Source organism: Protopterus annectens, chromosome 16.part0 (assembly GCF_019279795.1).
Source record: "Protopterus annectens isolate FY-2018-M chromosome 16.part0, PAN1.0, whole genome shotgun sequence".
NCBI classification, from domain to species: Eukaryota; Metazoa; Chordata; order Ceratodontiformes; family Protopteridae; genus Protopterus; species Protopterus annectens.
In genome coordinates this window covers 630483584-630492921 of record NC_056750.1, presented here as the reverse complement: position 1 = coordinate 630492921, position 9338 = coordinate 630483584, and positions in this window count along the sequence as shown.

The window sequence follows — 9338 nt, the reverse complement described above, 5'->3', positions numbered from 1 at the left end:
GAGGCAATACAAAGCAAAAATAAATTGAAGTTTGCATGATGGCTGGTATAACGAGCCATGATGTCAGAAAGTACTTCAATAGAAAAATTTCACAAAAATGAATCTATCAGAGAATAACTCTGAAATCTGAATGGCTTGTGAGTACTGTGGAAATTACTTCTGTGAATACTGCGCAGAGTAAAGTCAGATACAGGTGTCATGAACAGCTATCCTGCAGGTGGATAAGACTGGGTTTCTCAGTCATCATTTGCCTGAGGCTGAAGACACAGAGGATCAGGATACCTTCATAGACAATCATTGTCTACATGATGTGCCAGCAGTGTTGACCTTTTTGGGGTAATCTCCACCTTCTTTGAGTTGTTGCAGTTATGGAGTTGATTATTTATATGTTCAGAGATGAGGGAGTCAGGGGGCTTGTCCCTGCAAATAACACTTAAAATATGTTTTCTGAGCATTTTTTGGGGAGGGGGGATTATAGTTTAGGGATTCTAGTCATCAGGAGTTTCATCTTTAATGACTCACAGCAGAAGCATCTTGAAATAATAAAGCATGTCAAAATACCTGTGAACATGCCTGAGAAAGAAATCTGGTAAGAAAAGCTGTGCAAAAATTGCAAATCTATTTTGTTTAGGCTTGATACTGAAGCAGAGTATAGATTTAGTTTAGTACATAATTGCACACCAAATGAGTATGCTTATGTGCTATCTTTTTCAGGGCATACATTGAAGCTTGTTGATGCAGTATTTTGCTTCAGGTGGTAGCCCTACAGTCTCAGGTAAACCAGACCAATATACTTGTCATAAATGTCCATCTATGTATGGGAATAATCATATAAAGTGGTCATAAAGATGCAAGCTATGGTCAGTGTGAATGGGCTTGAATGAATATTCTGAAAACTGAATTTAAAAAGCAATTCATTGAGGATATAGGAATTTTCTAATTACACACTTGTGATTTCAAATAATCACTCTCTTACAGAATATTCTTCCCTTAGATGTAGAGCAAAATATCTCCCTGACTTTTTTCAAGCACATCCAGGAGGAATGGATGAGTAATCCTAAATTTACACCTAGTGTGGACCTTCAATGAAGGAGGCTAAAATCAGGTAGCAGTTACTCCTGTTGTAGAGCACCAGCAAAATGTGATCTTATGCCTAGTCTACAAATACATTATCTGATCAAACATCTAGTATGAATCGAGGAACCTAAGACAGCCAGAATAATGTACACTTTTACAGAGACAGAGAGCATAATTTGTTATGTTCTCAGAAGAAGCAAAAGCATTGTAGCAGATGGTTTTGTAAGTGTAGTGTTAAGCCAAAATCAGTACATAAACAATAAAAATTAAACAGAAAAGCCAATGAAAAGCAGAATTTTAGAAAAAAATAGATTTGTTTTATTTGTATTGCTGCAAATGCAGAAGCACAATTTGCAACACATTGAAACTTACTCTGATGTTCCAGCAAACTATTCTGATTTATCTGAGAGTTTAAGATGCTTAAGTGCAATGAATGTAGTGGATCATTTTATTACCAGACATTAACCACTGATGCACTAAATATGCATAGTGCTTGTATCTTTGAAGGAAAAATATTCAGGAGCTTAAGTGATCAGAATAGCCAGATATGAATGTTACACAAACCAAGAGTGTAGCTAGGCATACTCACTGTACTCAAGTGAGTACATTGTTTCTGAGTATCTCTCAGAAACTTGTTCAAACAGTAAATAATGCTTAGAAAAGTCTGAAAAACTGTTTTGTCTACAGTGCTATACAAAACACGCTTTTCTAAGAAGAATGTACCTCTAAAATAGCCATGTTTATGGTTACAAATGGCAATGACTGAAAATAAAGTGCCCCCTTCTAAAGTGCATAGGGCAGCTTTTTGAGAGTTGAGTACATTTTTTTAATGATAGGTGGGTGGCTGAGGCAACAGAATAAGGTTTGTGTACAAAAAAGAAGTCATGTACTTACCATAATGTTCCATCTGTGTTGTCCATCTTCATTTATTCTTGACCTGTGGGTTTTGGTTCCGAATATCGGAACCGACTCGGCCATTACTACAGCCCCCGAGGACCAAACACTCTCGAGCTTAAGGCCTACCCAGAATGATCCTCTCCCAGTTACCTCAGAATGAGTTTGCAGATAGAAAGACAGACATTATAAACCTAACAATATCATCATGGAGACCGTATCTGGCATTATAGGCAAAATAATTAATAACTATTACCATAAATTGTTCCACCAGGAGATGTGAAGGGAAGGAGGACGGAGGGTGGGGAGTTAAGGATAAATGAAGATGGACAACACAGATGGAACATTATGGTAAGTATATAACTTCTTTATCTGATGTTGTCAATCTTCATTTATTCCTTGACTTGTGAGACAGAGTCCCCAGCTACCTTAGATCTTGGGAGGACTCATGGAAGTATATTCCTGAGCACCATAGAACCAAATGAAGCTCTTTCCCTGGAGAAGAAATCCAGTTCAATTTCTAATGAATAATAAAGGTATGTAGGGTAGCCCATGTTGCTGCTGCACAAATCTCGTCCATAGAAGCGTTAGACTGGAACACTGCTGGAGTAGCGACTGTTCTGGTAGAGTGTGCTTTAACAGGCCCAGGTAATTCAACTTTCCTCTTGTTGTCTATAAAGGAAATACAATTCTTTAGCCATCTAAATAAAGTGACTTTAGTAACTGACTTGCCCATTTTAGCACCTGCAAAGGATACAAACAGTTGGTCAGACTTCCTTATGTGTTTTGTTCCATGACAATAGAAGCATAATTGTCTATGAAGTCTTACAAATGCAAACAGTACTCTCCTTTGTTTGAGTAATTGGGAAAAATACTGACAGGTTGATTGCCTGACTGATAGTCTCTTCTAAGGCCACCTTCATCAAAAAGGAAGGGTTTGTTCTCAGTGAAACCCTGTCTTTGTGGAATATCAAATAAGGTGGTTTGCAAGATAAAGCTTGAATTTCAGAAATCCATCCATCCTTCTGGATGACTGTTTTTTCTAGAAGTTTCTGAATTTTTAGCACTACTGGTTCCCGCTGACTGGGTGGTACTTCAGAGATTTTCTTGCAGCTTTGGGAAGGTAGAAGAAAGGGTATTGAGTAACCTCTGGTTATAATCCTCTGCAGCCAAACATTAGAAGTTATTTGGAGCTAGGCATGTCAGTGCAGGGATAAGCATCCCCTGACTGCCTCCAGAGAAAGGTAATCAGGCCTCCTTTCAGGAGTGCTGGTAGGGTTTGCCAGGAAAGGTATCTCTGGAACCCTGATATTGAGGACCACTTCTGCCACATGGACTGTGTCTTCCATTTAAGCCCCCCCTCTGTCCCTAGGGGAGCCACTACCATGTGTGTCCTGGAAAGGCCCTTGGGACTTTTTGAACCACATTTTCCCATTCCTCTGGTTCCTTGAAAAGGACTGTTGAGGAGTAGAAAAATGAACTCCCACTGAAGAGAGGATCTTTCCATCCTTTTCATACCTGGACAATGTTTCTCAAACTTTGGGGGCCAAAAAAGGATGATCCGTCAAAGGGGGCATTGACAAATGAAGACTTGAGTGGCTCCACAAATTTGCACAAGCACATCCAGGTGTGTCTCCTTATGGCTACACATGATCCTGCTGCTGTAATCATCCCTTTAGCTGCATGTGCTATTAGCACCATGATCGAATTCAAAATGGACTCTAAGGTGGCCAACTAAGAAGCAATCTTGTCTTGGACTTCGTCAGATACAGCTCCTGCCAGGGTATCAGATAACTCCATAATCAGATCCCTGTGGAGTCTGGTGAAATATGCCATAAAGTTCAAAGACTGCAATGCAAAGGTCGATGAAAAGTAAACTCGCTTTCCAAACCTATTCATCACCTGAGACTCTCTATTGGGAGGATGAATAGTGGAACTTTCCTCTGCCAGTTCCTTTTTTGTGGCTGCTGCTACCACCATAGCATCTACCGATAATCCCTTTCCCCAAAACTGATTTTCCTTTGATGCAGTTAAAATTTTGTCTTGCCTCTTGAGGACAGGTTCTATGGTGTCTGGAGCCTTCCACTCCCGCTACAAGATCAACTTAATTAACTTGTCAGCACGCAGAGTAACCCAAGAGGTAGATGGTTGCACGCCAGTGGCCTGCAGGTACACTGATTCCTCTGAAGAGGGCTTTTGGGACATCCAGCCACCACTCTGTTTAAGGATCTCAAGGATGTCTCCTCATCTTCTGGGGGTGACCGTGGGAAACCCTCCCCTTCATCAAAAGCAGTGTCCTTTGTGATGGATTTCTCCAGGGAATCTAAATGCTTCCACTCACACTTCCTCTTCTGAGGAATCTCCTCAGTGTGGTGATCTGGGGGGGTATCAGAAGAGGACAAAACCTGAGTAGGTGCCTCCTGCAGCTTCGGTGCTCACTGTCAAGGTGTTGAAATTGGAGGTAGCTCTGGACGAGGGGAAGGATCAGGGAACTGCTCCGATAAGATAGGAGCCCACTGGATGCCCACAGTGGACAGGGGCCTCTCCGTGGCCTGGAAGGTTGTCCCCCCCGAAGAGGGAAGGGAGCCCAGAACCAAGAAAGACTGCCTTGGAACCGTGGTCACTCCCTGCTCCAAAGAAACCATCCCCAAAGCCAAAGCCGGGGTAGAGCTAATGCGTGCTAAAGCCCAGAGGTACAGAGATGGCTCTGAAAAAACTGGAGTTGAGTCCCCCCCCCCCAGAACCGACAGCATAGCCACAACCCTGAAAGTTCTCCAGATCCAAAAGAACCAAAGAACTCAGGGTAGAAATCAGCAATGGAAATAAAAGCTTGTGGGAACCAAAGGAGTCATCACCAGGAAGATCAGAGACGGAATCTCTAAAGCCTCAGAGGGGGATCAGAGGAGGAATACCGGGTGGAGTGGCAGAAAGAAGGGTTATGTATCCACATGGGACTGGAACTGAAGACATACCTGAAAATCCCCTTGTTATGAAGAGTTGGTCCACCAACCTCAACACATTCATTTCTGTCAGAGTCTTGGAAGAATGAACTGACTGGCTGGATGGAGATTTCAGTCTTCCTAAAAAGGGGCTAGGTGCTTGACCAGCAATGGGGTCTACAGATGGGCAGTATCTGGTCCTAGGAAGATTAAGGAAGGAGGATTCAGTGATTTCAGTCTGCACCAAAGACAGTGCCAAAATGGTAGATGGCACCAAGACTATCAGTTCCAATATCTGGTCCTGTGTCTGCACAGATAACTTTGGCATCAATGGAGGAGATACTATTGGTGCCAATGTTGGCATCAAAGTATTCACCTGAAGTTGTTAATCTTTTTTCTGTTCATCATTGATGGGTTTGGTTCTGAGCCCTCGGAACCGAGTCGGCCTTATCCCAAGCTTCCATGCACCAAAACCTCTCAAGCTAAACTGCTACCCACAATGCCCTTTGCTCAGTTACCTCAGATCTCGTTTGCCTCGCAGCCATATAGCAGCGTTTCACCGAGCTCTCTAGCTAAGTGCTTTTTTCTGATATATTTACTGGTTTGAAAAAGTTTTTTTCTCCTTTTATAACTTGTTCTTGTTGTTCTATATTGCTTCAGCTCTACCCACAGGTATTTCTATCCTACCATTGTTGGTAATTTCTTGGTATTTCTAACTTATCACCTTACGGTATCTTGTTACCATTGTTGGTATTTGCTTTCCTTCTCCTTCATTTCCTCCCTTTCCTCTCTCTTTTTCTTGCGTGCGAGAGTGTGTTCTGGGATGTCTGAAAAGAAGGGAACTACGAGGTTTAAACACTGCTCTTCTTGCAGTGGTAAACTGCTGAATAGTGACCTCCATGAGGAATGTGTTTACTGTTTGGGGGTTCCACATTTGTTGGCGAAACCCTCGTGTGATATCTGTGCTATTTTCAGTCAGTGGACACGGAATGAACGTCTTAACAAACTTATTTTAAAGGGCCTGCTTGCTTTGCCTTTTTCGGAGGCCATTTCTGTGACAGAGGTCTCACCCCCTCCTTCTTCGGACAAGAAACGTCCTCGATCGGCCCCCTCTTCACTGGCCGGTGATAGAGGTAAGGGTCACAAGCACAAGGCCCATAAGTCCTCTTCTGAACACCGTTCTGCCTCCTCGGTGCCAACTACCACATCGGCTCCGAGCTCAGCTCCAATGAAGTTTACAGAGGTAGCCTCGTTGGCACCCACCCCAGCACCAACAATTATGGCACCGCCTTAAACCTCGGTACCGACCAATGTATCGACTTCTTTATCGGCACCGACTTCGCCCATTTTTAATCCGATTTTGGCTCCGACAACTACCTTGGAACCATTCCTGTCATCCACCCCTATAGTGACTTCTGCTCCGAGCCCATTCATGGCTCCGACCATACCTTTATTACCTGTTGCAAAATTGGAATCGTCTGTGCCGTTCCGTGACACACAACGGACCCGATACTCATCCAATGTGGATCCATTTGCCGGACAAGCCTGTAGCCCCTTTTTGGACTGGCCTGACTCCCCCTCATGTACTTCAGTGAGATTCACCAGGATCTTTTCCGAATTGGATGTGGTGCGCCTTTTTGATCAGCTGCTGACTGCTAGGGGAAACTCAAATCCACCTAGACCCTATCCCACTCCTGGCTTTGGGTCAATTTCTCCAGGAACCCCTACTGAGTCTCCTCCCTTGGACCCCTCAGTTCCAAAGCTCATCTAGCCAACTTTTACTAGAGGAATTCCCTCCTCGGCACTGACAACAACTCTGTCTGAGGCTCCGAGATCCCTTTGGGTGCCCGTTCCGTCGGAACCTACCCTTCCTCAATCACATGCTTGGGGGGTGTTGCCCCCGGTTCTGGTGTCAGTTCCGACTGTTGTGTCGGCCCTGACTTCGGATCACAGGGTGTCTACCGCTCTGAGCTTGATTGAGGCTCCGTCCCTGGGGGTGGACTGTCTGGAGAGGGGTGTGACCCCGGTTCCAATTTTGTCTTCTTCGGTTCCGGACTCCCATTTCTCTTCAGGTGGGCCCACTTTCCGGGTGATGGAGAGGGCGTTTGTTGCCAGAAATCCTCCACAGTTGGTTATTGCCCCAGTTCTCTGAGCCGCAGCTGTCAAAGGCCACCCCCCAGGACTCCGAGAGCACAAGGCCCAGGAGACCCTTGTCCAGGGCATTTCACTTTCAGGTCTTCTTTGGATGTTCCCACCGAAGAATCCCCTCGGAAACGGGTGCATAGGAAGAGGAGTCCCTTACGGAGGATATGGACTAAGATGATGGGGAAGGGTCCCCACGGTAACCCCCTGATGATGTCTTCTTCAGGGACATCATGGAAATCTTGAAACAGAGGGGTGATTGGAAGTCCTCTACCCCTTCCTCAGAGGAATCTGTATTCCTGCAGGCCTTTCACTCTCGGCCCTCTACTTCTTGGGTGACCCCCCCCCCTCTGCCGATGAGTTGGTTACACTCATCGTGCAACAGGCTTGGAAGAACCCCGACTCCGTTGAGGCCATCCCTAGGAGATCAGACAAAGTACTCTTTCCTCCAGAGGATCAACCCCATGGGTCCAGAGGCTTGCCAGTGGATGCTATGGTGGTAGCTGCTGCCATGAAAAAAGACCTTGCAGAAGAGAGTCCTGCTGTTCACCCGCCCAACAGAGTCCCGGGCACTGGACAGGTTAGGGAAGCAAGTCTTTGCATCAGTGACCTTCATGGTTAGGTCGCTGAACTTTCTGGCACATTTTACGAGGCTCCAGAGAGATCTTATCTCCGAACTCTCCGGAACCCTCGTGGGTCAAGTATCAGATGGAGCACGAGATAAAGTTGCTTCCCAACTTGCCACCCTAGAATCCATATCTAATTCATCCATAAGGTTGCTGTCACATGCAACTGAAGGAGCAGCTAGAGCTGTGGGTGCAGGCGTAGCCATGAGACGTCACGCCTGGATGCGCATCTGTGACCTTGTGGACTCCTTCAAATCTTCCTTTCTAAATGCCCCTATCAAGCCTTCGGCTCTGTTTTGGGCTAATGTCAAGATACACTAGCCAGTTGCGAGCAAGATGGGAAGACCTTGTCTGCCGTTGGCCTATGCTTTTCTAAACCTCAGCATTCCTTCTCCAGAAATCAGAGGAGTGGAAAGATGTGGCACAAGAAGTCTCAAGGTCCTTTCTGAGACGCACGTGGTGAGGACTCCTCCAGAGGCAGAGGGGGTTCCAATAATGGAAGACATCCCTTTTGGGGAAGAGGGGGTCCCCGGAACTAGGGCTCCCGAGATTCCTTCTCGGGTAGACCATACCAGTGCTCCTGAGGCTCTGCTTGATTGCTTTCCTCTGGAAGCAGTCAGGGCACATTTTTCCCTGCACCAAGCTGCCTGGCTATCCATTACGAATGATCAGTGTGTGCAGAGAATCATTACCAGAGGCTACCATATTCCACTAATATCCTATCCAGGACCTCTGAAATCCCTTCCCGATGTTCTACCCAGTCAAAGGGAGGAGGCAGCTTCTGAAATACAAAAGCTACTTCAAAAACGAGCCATCCAACAGGTCCCCTCAGATCAGTATGGATCAGGGTTCTACTCAAGATTCTTTTTGGTGCCAAAGAAAACAGGGGACTGGAGGCCCATTCTGGATCTCAGTCAATTAAACAACTCAGTAGTTCAGACTAAATTCCGCATGGTCACGATTCAATCCATCCTCCCCTTTCTGCGGGAGGGTGTGTGGATGTGCTCCTTAGATCTCCGGGATGCGTATTACCATATCAAGATGGACAAGCACTCCAGGAGCCTCCTTCGCTTTCGGTTGGGAGCCAATCACTATCAATTCAGAGCCCTGCCTTTTGGTCTCTCGACGGCCCCCAGAGTGTTCATGAAATGTCTTGCAGAGGTAACAGCTCATCTGAAACTTCAGGGATTCCAGGTGTTTCCATATGTAGATGATTGGTTCCTCTCCGCCCCCACAAAGCATCTTCTGGTCAGGGCCCTCCGCTACACATTGGCTCTAGCGGAGTCATTAGGCATCACCATACTCTGGGAAAAATCAAACCTTCCACCATCAGAACAACTGGAATTCATAGGGGCAGTCAGTATTCAACACGCAGTCAAGCCTAATCTCACTTCCTCCCCACAGGCTTCAGAGACTCAGGGCAAAAGTTCAGGTGATACTCTGTCAAAGCAAGGTGTCTGCAAGGGAGATTCTTCAAGCCTCGGGATCTATGGCTGCACCCATCCCCATAGTTCCCTTAGCCAGACTACACATGAGATTACTACAATGGCTCCTTCGGGCCCAGTGGATACCCAATCTCCACCCCCTGAGTTCAAAGATTCTCATCACTAACATTTGCAAACAAGATCTCCTCTGGTGGATGAGTACAGATGAAAATCTT